We start from the raw sequence: 21517 nt of genomic DNA on the forward strand, positions 1-21517 counted from the left end.
CCTATCAAGAAAATACCTTCAAAATGAGTGAATATAGTAATTATTCTGAGAATGGCGATGTTCCAGTTTCTCTTTTCTTTACTGATAAAAGATTGATTACTATTTTAAAGTTCTACCTCTCAATCGAGATTTAAAAGAACTAATTTACTGGAAAATTATAAATGGGATGGTGATGGAACTTTTCCTATCAATAGAAGAAGCTAATACTTATGATGACGCTTATAGGGAATAAATCTCGATGCTTTGTTTGCAGGATGGAAAGCCCTTGGGTAACTAAGGAAAAAGGAAAGGGTAATAACCCACGACGAAGGGGAAAATCATCCCCGAGTTCCTCAAGATCGTCATATGGGTCTTCATCATCTAATACTCCAATTATACAAAAGGGAGGAATGAGTTTATATAACTTAAACTCCAGATCGCAAGAAAAAGGCTCGTCATCAATACATCTGGAAGATATTCCAGAGAGTGATCCATTATATGCTCAACTACAAGAATATTTGACACAAAAGCAAAGTAATACTTTTGCTTCAGTCGCCAAAGAAGATGTTGATGATATCAAAACATATGAAAAGGTAGAAAAAAGAGAAATGATATTTCTCTTAGAAAACTCTTCCATACAGAGAAGAGAAGAGCCTTGGAAGATATTCCAAAGGTATTTACTTAATGGGCTCTATTTACCGGGTGAGTCATACAAAACTCGAAAATATTATGAAACTTTGTTGATAAGCACATGTGTTGAATTTCAACACTTTTCAGGATATAATACAAGCGATAATGTTTATAACTTCACTAAGATGATTATAAAATAAATCAGTCATATTGAAGATTGGGGTATATCCTCAATGACAGAAAGACAATTTAGTCTTAACAAAGTTATGGTAAACTTTACATATTGGCATTATATCCAGGCTTTTAATAAAGTCCTCTGTTATAACAATGAGAGGCATAAACATACTTGGTTTATTAAAGTATGTGCTAAGATATTCGTTAACCCTATACCAAATTGGTTTTTAAACTGGTGGTCATACCACGGGCCAACGATAAAAATATTTTCCGAACCATTTCTCAAGTTATACAAAGAATGGGTCAAGATTTCTCCAGACCTTAACAAGTTATACCATCAAGAACATACTTGTTACTTTCAACAAATAGAACAGATATATTTCTTTATAGAATTTTATGTTCTCTGGATTCACAAATGTGTTCCGGAAGTAGATTTCACTAAGGAACAAATCCCCTGTTTATACTGGACTTATTACAATAATTTTTGGGATAAGTTGATGAAGAAAGATCTTCAAACAAAGTCTATATACGGACAAAAACTGTTGGATTTAATTACCAAAACTATTCAAGATTATAAATTGAATCCTAATAAAGGAATTATGACTGAGGCTTCAACCTCAGTAATACATATGGCTAGAAGAATTTCTAACCAAGATGAAGAAGAGCAAGATGAAATGATTAATAAGTATTTAGAAGAGGTAAAGAAAAATCTTCTCCTAAAAATAACTCATTATGCAAAATCAAATTCATCAATGCGTCGTGAAACAAGTAAATATATGCACGAAGCTCAACCACTCGAAGAAGAAGTGTCAGAAGATACACTGATGAAAGCTGAATATTTTTTGGCAAAGCTGAAAGACAAGATGTAGCAGATAAGCACTACCAACAATAGATAAGCACTATCAACAGCGGATGTATTGTTTGTAGGCCCCACATAAGGGACCCTTTATTACTATTCCTAGATGCCTTGTATGATCTATAAATAAGGGGCTTTTATTTTGTAGAGAGGCAGGTTTTGAGAAACCACCTCTTCTTTCTACTTTCACTCTCCATATTGTAAAAATCTTGTAAGCTTACCGGACTTTGGCTGGAGGAATAAAGTGTGTTGCTTGCAACAAAGTACTTCTTTTATTTTCAGTTTTCCTTTTTTATCTTCTAATTAAGACGTGACTATGTCTGGCTAAAGATATTTATCTATGTCGGAATGCTAACTTCGAAAATATAATTATCATGAAAGATCTAGACTGTATCTAAATATGCATAAATTTATATATGGTTTCTTGACTTGGTTCTGAGATGGTGGTACAGTCAGATTCAATACAACAAGTTAGTGGCTTTGTCTTAGTGACTCCGTTTAGCCAGTTGTGGTCTCAGCCCGATAAGGAGTTAAAAAGGGCGCTTTTCACCCGGTTAGAACTGCTAGACACATGGGCTCACTAACAATATGTATTTGAATCTAGACAGACCCCTTGCTTGGGTAAATTGCTTGCAACAAGGTACTTCTTTTATTTTCAGTTTTTCTTTTTTATCTTCGAATTAAGCCGTGACTATGTCCGGCTAAAGAATTTTATCTATGCCGAAACGCTTCACATCAATCATATATATATACCATAAAAATTTCTAGGCTCTAATACCAACGAAACAGGATCTCAGAAGGCGGGCAGTAATCCGCACGGTCATCTTCAATCTAGCTTGTTAACTTTTGAATTAATAATAATAATAATAATAATAATAGTAATAGTAATAGTAATAGTAACAGTAATAGTAATAGTAATTGTAATAGTAATAGCAATAGTAATAATAGTAATAATAGTAATAGTAATAGTAATAGTAATAGTAATAAAAGTAATAATAGTAATAATAGTAATAATAATAATAATAATAGTAATAATAATATTAGTATAATAATAATAATAGTAATACTAATAATAGTAATACTAATAATAGTAATACTAATAATAATAATAATAATAATAATAGTAATAATAGTAATAATAATAATAGTAATACTAATAATAGTAATACTACTACTACTAAAAAAAAATAAAAAAAATAATAGTAATAATATTAATAATAATAATATTATTAATAATAATAATAATAATAGTAATACTAATAATAGTAATACTAATAATAGTAATAATAATAATAATAATAATAATAATAATAATAATAATAATAATATCTTAATGATGCTTAATGATGAGAGAACACCAAATTGATTTTAGTCTAGGTTCACTGGTAACAGTGTATCTACTGTTGAGCTACAGTGTTGCTACAGTAGTCCGGGCGTTTTACTGTTCCGGAAAAGTTTAACACTGCTACATCTTATCCTTTAGTTTTGCCAAAAAATCTTCGGCTTTCTTCAGTGCAACTACTGGACTACTGCGTTATTAACATAAAATGCAGTACATGACCATGGCGACTTGGAAGGTTTTTTTTTTTAAAATGTCTAAATGTTTAATATGCATTTCAAGAGTCTTTGAGTATACCAAAATATCATCAATATAAACTATGATGAAATTCAAATAGGGATGTTCACCAATAACTTTAACATATAGACCCAAATAATTATTTTGAGAAATAAGACGATTAAGTTCATTTATACTTACTGCGGCGACTTCATTATCAATAAATTTATGAAAAGCAGTAAAAGTAATACCAGTATTATTTGGTAAAATAAACGGAGCTTGAGGAGGATAAATGGATTGAATAATATTACCTAATTCATCTTTGTAAGATCGTTCAAGAACGTTGATGAATAAAGACAAATAAGTGGTTATAAACCAAAGCACAAAGAACATAATATGATTATGTAATGCACAAGTTTCAAAAACTCTTGAGAAATATTATTTAAATCTTCTGTACTATAAGTGTCAAAAATCCAAGTTTTAAACCGGTTCCATTTTTCATTTAAAAATTTGTTTTGAATATATTTTCTTGCCAGTGAACCTGGACTAAAATCAATTTGATGTTCACTCATCATTAAATATCATTAAGATTAAAATTCATCTCGGATACAGAAGGAATATCCTTATCATAAACATCAGATGATTTATCATTTGTTTGAAGAATGTTTAACCGAGGATCAATTTTTATTTTTTGTTTTTCTACAGATATAACTATTGATAAAGTATGTAATGAAGCAGCGCGATTTCTAGCTGGACCATAACAAGGTTCTATCGGAGAAATATGTTGAATAGCCATTCTTCTATCAGAAGCAAAAGAATGTCCACTATAAGGAACACTTTTTTCATCAAACTGCATACAAATTTTTCCATCTGATTTTTTACTAGTATGAGAATATTCGGAATTAGTGACAGCATCGGTCATTTGCAAAGGGGGTATAACAGAATCTAAAATCCAAGTGGTAGGAAAATTAATTTCTTCCCATTTTATAGGTCTTCTAGTAGTGACCTTAGATCTGGCGAAATTAATTTCTACCAAAATAGTTTGATCAGATGTATCATATAACTTACATCTAGGATTCAAAGTAGCAAGTAATTTATAATAGATTCTATACGACAAGCAAATTAATTCAGATCCAGGTGCATAGTTATAGCCATGCATTTTAACATTCAAAGTTAAAGCATCTAATATATTAGAATCAGTCAAAGATAACTGCAAATTGGGCTGAGCATTAAAATAAACTGGTCCATAGGCCACCGTAGATTTTATCGAACCCATCAAGGATTGACGAAAATTTAAATTCCTCGCATCTTGTAGAGAACCTAAGAAAGTCTTTGGTAACCCTTTAAGAGTTAAAGGTTTAAAAGCAATTTGAACCATGCCAATATGCAAATTTATACTGAGATTTATATAATTCAATATCACGCTTATTTAATAAACGAATAGTTTGTTCGGACGAGTTTAACGCAAAGGATTGTTCAGTTATTTTAATCAACTGTTTATTAGAAATCTTATCAAACCAACCATAATCATAAATGGTTTTTATATTAACTTTCGGAATAATCCATTTGTTTAATAAATCAAGGTTTTGAGGTATATCTACCTCTTCTAGACAAGTGCTTTTAATATCTTCTTGATCCATAAAAGAGAGAATATATCTATGCCGAAATTCGTCACATCAATTATATATCTACCATGAAAGTTCCAAGGCTCTGATACCAACGATACAGGATCACTGACTTGACGGTGGTCCGACCAGTCATAGATCAAACAAGTCAATATCCTAAGAGGTAGTCCAACTACATAAGAATCGAAATACACAAGAATTTTAACATAGTTTCTCAGACTGCATGGTTTAATTAGTTTACCCAAGCAAAGGGCCTGTCAAGAAGCTAAGACATACTTTTATTGAGCTCATGTGTCTGATAGTTATAACCGGGTATCAAGCGCCCTACTTATCAAACTCAATTTCGGGCTAAAAATCACGGCTCATCAGACGGAGTCATAAAGACAAAGCCAATAAAAATAGTACTAGATCTGACTGTACCTTAATCTCAGAACCAAGTCGAGAAGCCATACTAAAATTCTTCTATATTTAAATAAAGCTTAGATCCGTTCATGGTCTATATAAAAAAGAAGTTAGTTATCCAGCATAGATATAAATTTTTTAGCCGGACATAGTCATAGCTTCCAGATCAGAGATATAAAAAGATTTATAAATAAAAGTAGAGAATTAAATTACCTTGTATCAACAACTTTATTTACTTCCGGTGAACCTCCGGCAAACCGAGAGCTTTACAAACTAAGAAAAACAAACAACTTTAAAAAAAAACTTTTGAAGAGAGAGTGTTTTTCGACCCCCTCCTTCAAACTACAAAAGACTTTATTTATAGAAGAAAAAGGTATCTATCTACAGTGACCGATCTACAGTGATTTACAGTGACCATGGGTCCCTTTTCAATGGGTCCCAAATGTACAGTAACAGTTTTTCTGCTGTGGTTTAACAGTGTATCTATTGTTAATCAATAGTGGTCATCTTGTCTTTCTTTTTCAACTCCCTAAGTAAACCTTCTGCTTTAGACAACATATCTTCTGTCACGGGTTTCGCCGATTCACAAGGCTGGGCCTCTTGAACATCATCTGCGATATCATCACTTGTTTCACTTCTCATTGAAGTGTCTAATTTTTCATAGTGAGTGATATTGAGGGTAGATTCCTCATAATTTCATCCAAATACTCCTTTATCATTTCTTCTTTATTTCCATCTTGAATGGAAATTCTTCTAGCAATATGTTTGACAAAAGTTGTCAGCAATTATTCCTTTGTGAGGAATAGTACCATAATCTTGAATTCTTTGAGAAATATAGTCCAATAATTCTTGGCCATATAATGATTTATTCATGGGATCCTTCTTCATTAATTTATCCTAGAAATTATTATATTAAATCCGATATAAACATGGAATTTGTTCTTCAGTAAAACCTACTCCGGGGTCCATTTATGGATCCATGGAATCGAGAATTCTATGAAGAAATAAATTTGTTCAATTTGTTCTATATAACAAACATGATCTGAGTGGTATAAAACATTAAGGTCTGGTGAAACCTTAACCCAGTTTTTGTATAACTTTAAAAAGGGATCAGGTAAAATCTTTACCGTTGGTCTGTGGTATGAGCACCAGTTCAAGAACCAGTTAGGAATTGGGTCAACAAATATCTTTGCACACACCTTGATAAACCAAGTATGTTTATGCCTTTCATTGTTCTAATAAAGGACTTTGTTGAAATCGTTAATATAATCCCAATAAGTGAAATTGGTAGGAATTTTATTGAGGCTGATCTGCCTTTCTTTCATCGAGGATATACCCCAATGTTCAATTGATATAATCTGCTTTATGATCATTTTGGAGAAGTTATAAACGTTCTTGCTGGTGTTATAACCGGGTTTTGTATGACTCTCCTAGGAACTATAATCCGTTAAGTAAATATCGCTGGAATATCTTCCAGGGTTCTTCTTTTCTCTGTATCTCAGAGTTTTCAATAAGAAATATCATATCTTTCTTTACTACCCTTTCATAGGATCTAATATCATCAACCTCTTCTTTCACCACCGATGCAAAAGTATAACTTTGTTTTTGAGATAAATATGCTCTCAATTGGGCGTATAATGGATCATTTTCTGGAATATCATCCATATGTATCGAAGAAGTAGCTTCTTTTGAAGAGCTTGTTAGTTTTACCAAGCTCATTCCTCCCCCTTTGTATAATTGGAGAGCTGGATGAGGATCCGTATGACGATCCTGATGTTTTTGAGGAAGATGATCTTCCCTTCCGCGAGTATAACTGCCCCTTCCTCTAGCCTTGGTTACCCAAGGAGGATCCATCCTGCAAACATAGCATTTAGTTTTAATCATCTAAAAGGTCATAAACTTCAGAACAATAAAATCTTTCATAACGTTCTTGTTCAATCATGTAATTAGCGATGATATCCATCACCATTCTGCCTATAATTCTCCATAATATACGTTCCTGTAAATCTCTATTAAGAGGAACTGCCTTCAAAATTGTAACCAAAGTAATATCAGTAAAGAAGTCAAGAAAACCCATTTTTTTAAGAAGAAAGATATTCTCTAGATAAGAAGTCGGGGAGGGAATTATCACTTCCCTTTTAATAATGAATTTCGAAATGAAAAGGGTCTAATTGTGCCTGCCACCTAGCAAATATTAATTTGGATGCATCATGTTTAAAATCTTTATCAAACATATATTTGACTGATTGAGCATCTGTTTTTATCACAAATTTCTGATTGTAAAGATCATCCTGAAATTTTAAAACACATTTAACGATAGTTAACATTTCATGAGCTACCATTGCATATTTTTTTCTGAGCATCGCTCCATCTTCCTGAATGAAACCGAATAAGGTATCCATTTTTATCATGTGGGTTAATCTGCTTTAATATTCCACCATAACCCATATTGTACGCATCTGTCTCAACGATCATTGCCCAAGCAGGATTAGCAAGGTTTAAACAAGATAAAGATTTAACTCTTTCTTTAATAGTCTTTACAAGATCTATGAGACTATTAGTCCAAGGCTTCTAATGATCCTTTTTTAGCCTGTCGTATAACGGAGCTAAATCTCGAGACAAATTTTTGTAGAAGGGGGAAATGTAATTTAAACTTCCCAGATATCGTTGCAATTGCATCCTATATGTAATAATATCAGGGAATTTTGATACGAATTCAATATATCGCTGAATATGAGTCATATTTCCTTGACAAATCAAATGACCCAAAAATCTAACTTTTATTTGAAAAAGACTCATTTTAGGTTTAGATATGACCAAACCATTTTGAATAACTATTTTCTTAAAAATGTCTAGATGCTTAATATGCATTCCAAGAGACTTTGAGTATACCAAAATATCATCAATGTAAACTATGATGAAATTCAAATAAGGATTAAAAATATCATTCATAATCTTTTGAAATTCCGAGGGAGCATTTTTTAAACCAAATGGCATTACATTCTATTCGTATTGTCCAAATTGAATATTAAATATCGTTCTATAAGAATGGCCTTTAAATATTTGGATTTGCCAATATCCAGATTTTAAATCAAATTTTGAAAAGATATTAGCATCATATAATCTTGATAATAAATCCCTTTTGTTTGGAATAGGATACCTAATCCATTTTAAAAATTTATTTAAAGGTTTATAATTTATAACTAACCTGGGAACACCTCATTATTTTTCTGCTGCGTTATTAACATAAAAAGAAGTACACGACCATGGTAACTTGGAAGGCTTTATCAAACCTTTTTGTAATAAATTATCAATTTTCTTTTTGCAGAATTCAACCAATTCGGTATTCATCTGACAAGGACGTGATTTGGTAGGGATATTTTCCTCAGAGAAATCATCTTCATATGGAAGAGTTACAATATGCTTTTTCCGATTCCAAAAGGCACTAGGATGATCAGCACAAATATCAATGGCCATTTTTTCAGAAATGAGTTTAATCTTTTCCTGTACTTTAGCAGATTTTAAAGTATCAAATATATTCATACTAAATATCTCAAGTTGTAAATAATCAACATGCTTTTGTTTCATTTCAATTAGAGCATTAATATCTCTAGAAATAGCCTCGGTGATAAAAGTATAACTAATATCTTGATTTTTATAAGTAGCAGAAAATATTTTAGCATTTATATTAGTAAAAGGATAAATTGCATTTATAAAAGGAGTTCCAAGAATAATAGAAGGGTATAACTGATTTTTTACTAAGAAAATGAAGTGAGGAATACAAACTTTATTCTGGCAAATACGAGTATTAGATAATTTATACTTTATATCTAAAGCATGACCAGATGCAGATTTAACCATATGAGTTGTTTTTTCAAAATATTTAGTAGGTACTAGACCTTCTTGAATGCAACTCACATCAGCGCCACTATTAATCATAGCAATGTTAGTTATAGGAAAAAATATTATCAATTAATATAGTACATTTAACATACCATTTATGAGCTGTAACAATTTGCATCATTCCTAAAAACATATTTTGTTTCGGATCAATTTTCAAAGTGTTGGCAAGAGTATTTTCTTCAGCAGTAGAATCATCAACCTTATTTTTTCCTTTGCTATTAGCAGACTCAATCTGAGTAAGACGGTGATTACAAATAATATGATTTTGTTTAAGAAATTTAATTTCTTCCTTCAGATGTTCAATTTCTCCTTTTAAATCATCAAAAGAGGTATCGCGAATAATCATGGTTTGTTTAGAAGAGAGTCTATTATGAACTTCAGACAAGGAGTAAGGAGCAGAATAATTAAACTCATCTTTAACCTTTCTATCATTAGGAATATTAGATGAAGAGCTAGTTTTACCAGTAGCCAATTGAATGATCTTTTCACGAAGAGTATTATCGGTAACTTCTTTTAGAAGTTCTATCACATTGTCTGCAGTGACAGTGAACATATTCATGTCTTCGAACTGAGATTGTAGCTTGTAGAATTCATCATGTTCACAGTGATAACTATCACCATGACATTTGCAAGCATCATTCGAATCTTGTTGAACCTTACTAGATGACTCAGGTTGCTCATCCTCTGTTGAATAACTTGCTTCAGAATCATCATAATCTGATTCAGAACCAGAAGTATATAGAAAACTATAAATATCATCATCAAGTTCTAGAGTCTTAAGCTTTTCTAGCTTACAATTTGGAGCTATATGCCCAAATTTTCCACATTTATAACACTTAATCTTATCAAGATTTCGCTTGGACCTATTCCTGGTAAATCTATGAGATTTACGATAAGCCCTATGCTCATCTCTTTCTTCTTTAGTCCTTCTTCTAGATCTTCTTTTCTGATGATGAGATCTATGAGAATTTTGATTTAGAAGTTTCTCGGTTGGTGCTTTTTGAAGCATCCGGTAAACCGAATTGAGTACAAAAATCTCCTAATTGAGCCTTTTCTCTAAGCTTATCCATCTTAAGCTGTCTTGAGAGTTTTAACTCTTTGCACAAATTTATGCCTTCTTGCGTACAAGCCCCAATAATCTTTCCATAAGTAAAATCTCTATAGGGAATAATTCCTTGTGGATTTCTAAGAGTCTTTTTTACTCTTTCTGCAAATAAAGAAGGTAAGCCATCATTAAATTTGGCTTTTCAGAATTCTAAACAATTTTTGGGAAGTTCCATTACCCGACTTAAATAAGTGTCTTTATACCATCTAAACTCACCTAAATGTCTACATCTAAGACCATTTAGTAGAGATCTAATGGTTTCATATTGATTGGTAAATCTACCACTAAAATGTTCAAGAATAGTCAAAATAAGTGTATACACATCGTCTTCTCTATTTCGAACAAGGGCAAAGCCTAAATTAACAACTCCTTCATTTACTACCTTAGCATTAATTACTGCTGCTCTCGCATCAGAGGGCATATAATTATCCCACCATGCTCTTAGTTAACCGGTAAATCCTGCAATAATCATCTTGCAAATGGTCTTGTCTGTGTTACTAACACTTTTGCAGATAGTAGCATACATAGGCATCCTATGAACCATAATTGTCAACTGCCTATCAGTTAGCCCATCGAGATTCCATTCATAATATTATTATTAATCCTTTAAATATTATTAATCATGTATAACACTTATTTTTAATCCTGTATAACACTTATTATTATTACTATTATTATTATTATTATTTAATCCTTTAAATCTTCTTTACTGATAAGGATATTCCTTCTGTATTCGAGATGGATTTTAATCTTAATGATACTTAATGATGAGTGAACATCAAATTGATTTTAGTCCAGGTTCACTGGCAAGAAAATATATTCAAAACGATTTTTTAAATGAAAAATGGAACCGGTTTAAAACTTGGTTTTTTGACACTTATATTAAAGAAGATTTAAATAAGATTTCTCAAGAGTTTTATGAAACCTGTGCATTACATAATCATATTATGTTCTTTGTGCCTTGGTTTATAACCACTTATTTGCCTTTATTCATCAACGTTCTTGAACGATCTTACAAAGATAAATCGGGTAATATTATTCAATCCATTTATCCTCCTCAAGCTCTGTTTATTTTACCAAATAATACTGGTATTACTTTGACTACTTTTCATTAATTTATTGATAATGAAGTCGCCGCAGTAAGTATAAATGAAATTAATCATCTTATTTCTCAAAATAATTATTTGGGTCAATATGTTAAAGTTATTGGTGAACATATTTGTAGTCTAGACAAAAAATTAGATAGTCTGTCTAATCTGATTGTTCAAATTCATAATAAGCTAAAACATACTTTTATTGACCCCATGTGTCAGATAGTTCTAACCGGATATCAAGCGCCCTACTTATCAAACTCAACCAATGATACAGGATCACTGACCTGGCGGTGGTCCGCCCAGTCATAGATCAAACAAGTCAATATCCTTAGAGGTAGTCCAACTACATAAGAATCGAAATACTTAAAAATTTTAACATAGTTTCTCAGACTGCATGGTTTAATTATTTTACGCTAGCAAAGGGCCTGTCAAGAAGCTAAAACATACTTTTATTGAGCCCATGTGTCTGATAGTTCTAACCGGGTATCAAGCGCCCTACTTATCAAACTCAATTTCGGGCTAAAAATCACGGCTCATAAGACGGAGTCATAAAGACAAAGCCAATAAAAGTAGTACTAGATCTGACTTTACCTCCATCTCAGAACCAAGTCGAGAAGCCATACTAAAATTCTTCTATATTTAAATAAATCTTAGATCCGTTCATGGTCTATATAAAAGAGAAGTTAGTTATCCGGCATAGATATAAATTTTTTAGCCGGACATAGTCACAGCTTCCGGATCGGAGATATAAAAAGATTTATAAATAAAAGTAGAGAATTAAATTACCTTGTATCAACAACTTTATTTACTTCCAGTAAACCGCCGGCAAACTGAGAGCTTTACAAACTAAGAGAAACAAACAACTTTAAAAAAAAACTTTTGAATAGAGAGTGTTTTTCGACCCCCTCATTCAAACTATAAAAAACCTTATTTATAGAAGAAAAAGGGATCTATCTACAGTGATTTACAGTGACTATGGGTCCCTTATCAATGGGTCCCAAATGTACAGTAACAGTTTTTCTACTGTGGTTTAACTGTGTATCTACTGTTAATCAATAGTGGTCATCTTGTCTTTCTTTTTCAACTCCCTAAGTAAACCTTCTACTTTAGACAACATATCTTCTGTCACGGGTTTCACCGATTCACAAGGCTGGGCCTCTTGAGCATCATCTGCGATATCATCACTTGTTTTACTTCTCATTGAAGTGTCTGAATTTTCATAGTGAGTGATATTGAGGAGTAGAATCCTCATAATTTCATCCAAATACTCCTTTATCATTTCTTCTTTATTTCCATCTTGAATGGAAATTCTTCTGACAATATGTTTGACGGAGTTGTCAACAATTATTTCTTTGTGAGGAATAGTACCATAATCTTGGATTCTTTGAGAAATAGTGTCCAATATTTCTTGGTCATATAATGATTTAGTCATGGGATCCTTATTCATTAATTTATCCTAAAATTATTATAATAAATCTGATATAAGCATGCAATTTGTTCTTCAGTAAAACCTACTTCCGGGGTCCATTTATGGATCCATGGAATCGAGAATTCTATGAAGAAATAAATTTGTTCAATTTGTTCTATATAACAAACATGATCTGAGTGGTATAAATCATTAAGGTCTGGTGAAACCTTAACCCAGTTTTTGTATAACTTTAAAAAGGGATCAGGTAAAATCTTTACCGTCGGTCTGTGGTATGAGCACCAGTTCAAGAACCAATTAGGAATTGGGTCAAAAAATATCTTTGCACACACCTTGATAAACCAAGTATGTTTATGCCTTTCATTGTTAATAAAAAGGACTTTGCTGAAAGCGTTAATATTATCCCAATAAGTGAAATTGGTACGGATTTTATTGAGGCTGATCTGCCTTTCATTCATCGAGGATATACCCCAATCTTCAATTGATATAATCTACTTTATGATCATTTTGGAGAAGTTATAAACATTCTCACTGGTGTTATAATCTGAGAAGTGCTGAAATTCAACACTACCTGTATTCGTTAAAATGGTCTCGTAATACAAACGGGTTTTGTATGACTCTCCTAGGAAGTAGAATCCGTTAAGTAAATATCGCAGGAATATCTTCCAGGGTTCGTCTTTTCTCTGTATCTCAGAGTTTTCAATAAGAAATATCATTTCTTTCTTTACTACCCTTTCATAGGATCTAATATCATCAACCTCTTCGTTTGCCATCGATACAAAAGTATATCTTTCCTTTTAAGATAAATATGCTCTCAGTTGGTCATATAATGGATTATTTTCTGAAATATCATCCAGATGTATCGAAGAAGTAGCTTCTTTTGAAGAGCTTGTTAGTTTTACCAAGCTCATTCCTCCCCTTTGTATAATTGGAGAGCTGGATGAGGATCCATATGATGATCTTGATGATTTTGGGGAGGATGATATTCCCCTTCCGTGAGTATAACTGCCCCTTCCTCTAGCCTTGGTTACCCAAGGAGGATCCATCTTGCAAACGTAGCATTTAGTTTTAATCATCTAAAAGGTCATAAACTTCAGAACAATAAAATCTTTCATATAACTCTTGTTCAATCATGTAATTAGTGACGATATCCATCACCATTCCGCCTATAATTCTCCGTAAATACGTTCATGTAAATCTCTATTAAGAGGAACTGCCTTCAAAATTGTAACCAAAGTAATATCAGTAAAGAAGTCAAGAAAACCCATTAAGAAGAAAGATATTCTCTAGATAAGAAGCCTGGGAGAGACTTATCACTTCCCTTTTTATAATGAATTCCGAAATCAAAAGGGGCTAATTGAGCCTGCCACCTAGCAAATATTAATTTGGATGTATCATGTTTAAAATCTTTATCAAACATATATTTAACTAATTGAGCATCTGTTTTTATCACAAATTTCTGATTGTAAAGATCATCCTGAAATTTTAAAACACATTTAACGATAGTTAACATTTCATGAGCTACCGTTGCATATTTTTTCTAAGCATCGCTCCATTTTCCTAAATGAAACCGAATAAGCTATTCATTTTTATCATGTGGGTTAATTTGTTTTAATATTTCACTATAACCCATATTGGACGCATCTGTCTCAACGATCTTTGGCCAAGAAGGATTAGCAAGTGTTAAACAAGGCAAAGATTTAACTCTTTCTTTAACAGTCTTTACAAGATCTGTGAGACTATTAGTCCAAGGCTTCTTATGATCTTTTTTTAGCCTGGCGTTTAACGGAGCTAAATCTCGAGACAAATTTTTGTAGAAGGGGGAAATGTAATTTAAACTTCCCAGATATCGTTGCAATTGCATCCTATATGTAATAATATTAGGGAATTTTGATACGAATTCAATATATCGCTGAATATGAGTCATATTTCCTTGACAAATCAAATGACCCAAAAATCTAACTTTTATTTGAAAAAGACTCATTTTAGGTTTAGATATGACCAAACCATTTTGAATAACTATTTTCTTAAAAATGTCTAGATGCTTAATATGCATTCCAAGAGACTTTGAGTATACCAAAATATCATCAATGTAAACTATGATGAAATTCAAATAAGGATTAAAAATATCATTCATAATCTTTTGAAATTCCGAGGGAGCATTTTTTAAACCAAATGGCATTACATTCTATTCGTATTGTCCAAACGGAACATTAAATGCCATTATATAAGAATGGTCTTTAAATATTTGGATTTGCCAATATCCAGATTTTAAATCAAATTTTGAAAAGATATTAGCATCATATAGTCTTGATAAAAAATCCCTTTTGTTTGGAATAGGATACCTAATCCATTTTAAAATTTTATTTAAAGGTTTATAATTAATTACTAACCTGGGAACACCTCGTTGTTTTTCTGCTGCATTATTAACATAAAATGCAGTACAAGACCAGGGTGACTTGGAAGATTTTATTAAACCTTTTTGCAATAAATTATCAATTTTCTTTTTGCAGAATTCGACCAATTCGGTATTCATCTGGCATGGACGAGATTTGGTAGGAATATTTTCCTAAGAGAAATTATCTTCATATGGAAGAGTTACAATATGCTTTTTCCGATTCCAAAAAACACTAGGATGATCAGCACAAATATCAAAGGCCATTTGTTCAGAAATGAGTTTAATATTTTCCTGTATTTTAGTGAATTTCAAAGTATCGAATATATTCATACTACATACTCAAGTTGTAAATAATCGACATGCTTTTGTTTCATTTCAATTAAAGCATTAATATCTAGAGAAATAGGTTCAGTGATAAAATTATAACTAATATCTTGATTTTTATAAGTAGCCGAAAATCCTGTAGCGTTTATATTAGTAAAAGGATAGATTGCATTTATAAACGAAGTTCTAAGAATAATGGGAGGATATAACTGATTTTTTACCAAGAAAAAGAAGTGGGGAATACAAACTTTATTCTGGCAAATACGAGTATTAGATAATTTATACTTTATATCTAAAGCATGACCAGATGCAGATTTAACCGTATGAGTTGTTTTTTCAAAATATTTAGTAGATACTAAACCTTCTTGAATGCAACTCATATCAGCGCCAATATCAATCATAGCAATTTTAGTTATGGAAAAAGTATTATCAATTAATATAGTACATTTAACATACCATTTATGAGCTGTAACAATTTGCATCAATCCTAAAAACATATTTTGTTTCGGATCAATATTCAAAGTGTTGGCAAGAGTATTTTGTTCAGCAGTAGATTCATCAACCTTATTTTTTCCTTTGCTATTAGCAGACTCAATCTGAGTAAGACGGTGATCTTAAATAATATAATTTTGTTTAAGAAATTTAATTTCTTCTTTCAAATGTTCAATTTCTCCTTTTAAATCATCAAAAGAGGTATCACGAATAATCATTGTTTATTTAGAAGAGAGTCTATTATGAACTTCAGACAAGGAGTAAGGAGCAGAATAATTAAACTCATCTTTAACCTTTTTATTACTAGGAATACTAGTTGAAGAGCTAGTTTTACTAGTAGCCAATTGAATGATCTTTTCACGAAGAGTATTATCGGTAACTTCTTTTAGAAGTTCTATCACATTGTCTGCAGTGATAATGAACAAATTCATGTCTTCGAACTGAGATTGCAGCTTGTAAAATTCATCATGTTCGCAGTGACAAATATCACTATGACATTTGCAAGCATCATTCGAATCTTGATGAACCTTAGAAGGCTCAGGTTGCTCATCCTCTGTTGCATAACTTGCTTCAGAATCATTATAATCTGATTCAGAACCAGAAGTATATATAAAACTATAAATCTTGTCTTGAATATCATCATCAAGTTCTAGAGTCTTAAGCTTTTCCAGCTTACAATTTGGAGTTATATGCCCAAATTATCCACATTTATAACACTTAATCTTATCAAGATTTCGCCTGGACCTATTGTTGGTAAATCTATGAGATTTACAATGAGCCCTACGCTCATCTATTTCTTCTCTAGTCCTTCTTCTAGATCTTCTTTTCTTATGATGAGATCTATGATATTCTGATTTAGAAGTTTCTCGGTTGGTGATTTTTGAAGCATCCGGTAAACCGAATTGAGTACAAAAATCTCCTAATTGAGACTTTACTCTAAGCTTATCCATCTTAAGCTGTCATGAGAGTTTTAACTCATTGCACAAATTTATGCCTTCTTGCGTACAAGCCCCAATAAGCTTTCCATAAGTAAAATCACTATAGGGAATAATTCCTTGTGGATTTCTAAGAGTCTTATAATAATAATAATAATAATAATAATAATAATAATAATAATATGTTAGGTTTAATTCAATATGGGCAATTTGGAAATTGTATAAAAGAATTAGGGGCAAAAAGGTAATATACTTGGTCAACATAAAATGGTTTTTAAGTTGAAAAAAAAAAAACACCCCTCACCTAGCTTTTAACTTTTGCTTAAAATAAGTCATTTTTGACTTAAAATAAATTACTTTGATAATTGTCAAACACTCTAATAAATCAAAAACTGACTTTTAAGCCAGTTTGACCAGCTTAAAAGCCCATCCAAACAGGCTCTAAGACACAAAATTATGTATCCTAACACAGAAAAAAATGATTTTAAAATGACAAACTTGCAACCTTACAACTATATACTTAATTATGTATGAAATGTAATATAAAATGGGATTCAATGTTACCTCTTGAAAAATGCTAGACATAAGCATTTCATACTTTGTCTTTAAAGCCACAACCCTCCAATTGCAAATTCTAGGGATGACATCCCGTTCTTTGACAGCAATTTCAGGATTTAACTGGGATGCACATTTGTATGTCCATAAGTTAAGTGCATAAGGCATTTCATACAACCGATACAACTGTTTGCTAAGATTGAAATCCTGTCGGAGTGAATCCATGAGCTTTGTGAATGCAATCTGTCTCCAAGGATAAACTTGATATCTACCATCATCAACCATTAAGAATTCGTTAATAGATATTGAAGAATCACCAGTTTGAGCCAAAATGAATGTATGGAGAAAGTACATTATAGCCATCTGGAATGTATCCTGATTGTTCTCCCAGTTTCCCATCAGAAATCGTTGGACTAGATGATTCTTGCTTATACTATTAACTGCACCAGGAAAATATTTTTGGAATAGCCTACAGGGAGTTGATTCTGGATATTCAAAGTCTTTGGTATTACCTTTACATTTAAGACTTGTTATTATTGTAAATTCTTTGATACCAAATTTCAAGATACCCCTGTTTGCATGCCTAATATGCAACACCTTTGAGTTTCCTTGTTCCAATTCTAACAACAACAAACATTTACTGATTTGATCCTGAAAATTACATTTAGGAATGTCTAAATAGGGTCCAAAAATTGTAGCTCTGAACAGGTCAATTACATCATCCCCTATAGACTTCTGGAACTCCTCCAAAAAAATTGTGCTAAAAGGGACACCAAACCTTATGGCATGTGTTGGTACCTTTTTTATAACATATTTGATTGACTGCAAAATGAAAAAGAAAATTATACTATTTATAATAATATCTTATCATACATACATAAAAACACCAAATCACACTACACAACAAGTAATGATACATAATAAAAACAAGTTGATACATAGAAAAATACATGCTACCAGACTTCAACAGAATCGTATTATAAAACTTGATACATTATACAGAAGGATGCCCTATATGATACATTATTAATGGTACTCTTTTTATAACATATTTGATTGACTGCAAAATGAAAAGGAAAATTATACTATTTATAATGATATCTTATGATACATAAATAAAAACACCAAATCACACTACACAACAAGTAATGAACATAATAAAAACAAGTTGATACATAGAAAAATACATGCTACCAGACTTCAACAGAGTCGTATTATAAAACTTGATACATTATACAAAAGGATGCCCTGTCTGATACATCAACAACTTTTTTGTTAAATTTGACAAATATTTTTTTCATATTGGGGTTTGTCATGTATCATTTTTTTAGATACACATATAATACAAGGGTTTTATAAGTGTCAACTAAATCTCAAATCAGTATGTATCAAACTAAGATTGGGTTTTTGTATGTATCATGATTTAACCCAATAGACAATATAACACATCTAATTAATGTATCAGTCAATTTCAGTCTAAGATAGCAAACTCAATACAAATCACAAACAATTTTAATAAATATTAAAAACACATACTCTAGGCAATGAAGGTCTGGAAATAGTGGGTGCTGTTTATCTTCCCCTTTTGGGGTTTGTTTTGCAACCTTTGGTTTAGACGATTCTGGCACATCTTTGGTCGACTGATTCATCAAATTTAATGGGTCATGCAAACTTTTTTATCTAATTTCGGTCCAATTTTCATCATTAGAGTCGTTTATTGTTCGATTAGTATTAGAAAGATTTGATGTAGGATCTGGATCCATATGTATCAAGAAGAAAAAACTGAAACAAAATAAAAATGGAAGGAAGAAGATGAAAATTAGGGATAAGAGTTTGAAAAATACCCCAACTTTGGTCGGATTTGTTGTTGCGATACTAAACTTTCATAAGGACCTATTACCTCCCTAGACTATTTAATACTATATTTTTTACCCCCTGAACTATTTAATAGTGTATTTTAAAGGTATATATATGCCCGCGTGGACACATTACTATTTATAATTTTGCATTATTTTTTATGTCCATGGTAAATATATATGTTTAAAATATGGTATTAAATAGTCTAGGGAGGTAATAGATCCTCATGAAAGTTTAGTATAGCAACAACAAATCCGACCAAAGTTGGGGTATTTTTCAGACCTTTATCCCTGAAAATTACAATGACAGACTTTGGGAAAGAGGACGGAAAAGATGAAGTTTGAAAATTTTTTAGATTGAGAGAGAAATTTTTTGAAAATCAATTTGGGATAATGATTTGTAACTGAAAAGATATTGGAGTGAATTTAGGGAGAAAAAAAAGGAGTGACATAGGGAGTGGTGAAACGTGGGATGTAAAAGTCAATCATGTATCTGGCAGATTTGATATTTAAGTGAAATAAGGGATTTAAGTAAAAAAAAATTAAAAAGTAGGGAAAAATAGACAATAAGGAACTTAAAGTTGTGTATTTAAGTTATTTTTCCATGTTTAAATCTTAATTAACTTAGATGAACCCTACCCTTGGGAGGCCTTTATTTCACTATTTTGTTACTCATTTAGCTTCAAGTATTTAAATTTTCATAATCATTTTAAGTTAGGCAACTTAAGCTTATAGACTAACTTGAAAATTATTCATATTCTTTCATAGTTAGTATTTAGCTTCTAAATTCACGTCTAAGTGATTGTGTCGATTATTTGACTCAAAACTTAACTCGAATAAATTGTTAAAGTTAAAATTATATTTTGGCACTTTTCATTATTTGGGATAATATGAATGTATAAGTATCAAAAGTTTCCTTATTTATTTATTTATTTATATTATTAAAAAAATGAGATTTTTCAAGTAATTTAAAGTTTCTCTTAGAAATTAGCCAAGTTTAAAATTCATTGGTCAAATGCATGTTAGCGGATCCTTTAAGGTGCTTAACACCTTCCTTAGAGGATTGTTTGAACCCTTACCCTAACTCTATTTATTTAAAATGTTTCCTTTCAAAATTCCCTTTTAAATGGTTTCTTAATTTTTTCCTAAAAATTAACTAGTGACTCTTATTTTTTCGAAAATTAACAAATAATCAAGTTATGAAATGATTTTGAAACTTAGTTTTCGAAATTAGGTCGTAACAATGTGGACCTTCTATCATGTTGACCCGGTGAATGTTGGGAGTATTAGAGCTTGTAGCAGTGCCATCTTTGGGGTGGTATTATCCTTTAGATGTGAGAGATAGCCAGTTCCTTAAGTTCCATCTATGGGCTAAATAACCATGATAATAGAGGATAAATGGTTGTTCCTTGAGATCGAGTCTCTTTGGTGTAATGCCTTTTGTGCTAACCATTGTCATAACCCTCATGATATGAGGATATCTTGGTTGCTTATCCTTCTTATGTTTTTGCAAGGTTTGGATTCGAGGATGAATCCTTTTCAAGAAGGGGATGATGATAACGACATAGATAGCATAGATCATATGAAAGCTTTAGAAGAGCTTGATGGACACCAAATGAAGACATAATTTTGGTCCATCAAAGTGAAGAGAAAGAAGAAAGAGGTCAAGGGTGAAAATCACCATCTCATAAATTCAAGAATTCACAAAAGATGACAATCAAACAAGACTCTTATCTCATCAAGGATAAAATTGTAAAGAAAATGTCTTATTTATTTCCCTAGTATAAATAGTAGTCTTTTGCTATTTTAGAATACTGAGATCATGAAGATTATGACTAACAGAATATTTGAAAGCTTTGAAGCTTGTAGTTTCTAAGTGTAGCCTAGCATTGGTGTACTTCATAGTTGATAATTGTAATTTAGCGATAACGGTGGATTCCTGATATTGCTTGTGTTAACTTTTTCTAGCTTAATCAATCATCGATTTATCCTCTTTGTGGATTCAATTTGGTTTTCTCGTTTTTGATTGAGATTGAGTTATTGTTAATTGATCGAATTCAATTGAGAGGTGAGGGTATAAAGTCCTTTGTTGCACATAAATTCAAATGGATTTTGATAATTTCACATATGTTTTCTTATTTCTTTCAATTGCCCCTCATTTTTATCACTTCTTTAACAAAGAGACATGAAATACTATATGAGTTGATG

General features: G+C 31.4%; 1 pseudogene; it reads right to left on the reverse strand.

The window, feature by feature from the left end:
* LOC125828749 (uncharacterized) overlaps window positions 1-21517 on the reverse strand; it is a 43042-nt pseudogene that overhangs the window by 13183 nt on the left and 8342 nt on the right.

Source organism: Solanum verrucosum, unplaced genomic scaffold, assembly GCF_900185275.1.
Source record: "Solanum verrucosum unplaced genomic scaffold, falcon-dt-bn FXZP01000021.1, whole genome shotgun sequence".
Classification (NCBI taxonomy): domain Eukaryota; kingdom Viridiplantae; phylum Streptophyta; class Magnoliopsida; order Solanales; family Solanaceae; genus Solanum; species Solanum verrucosum.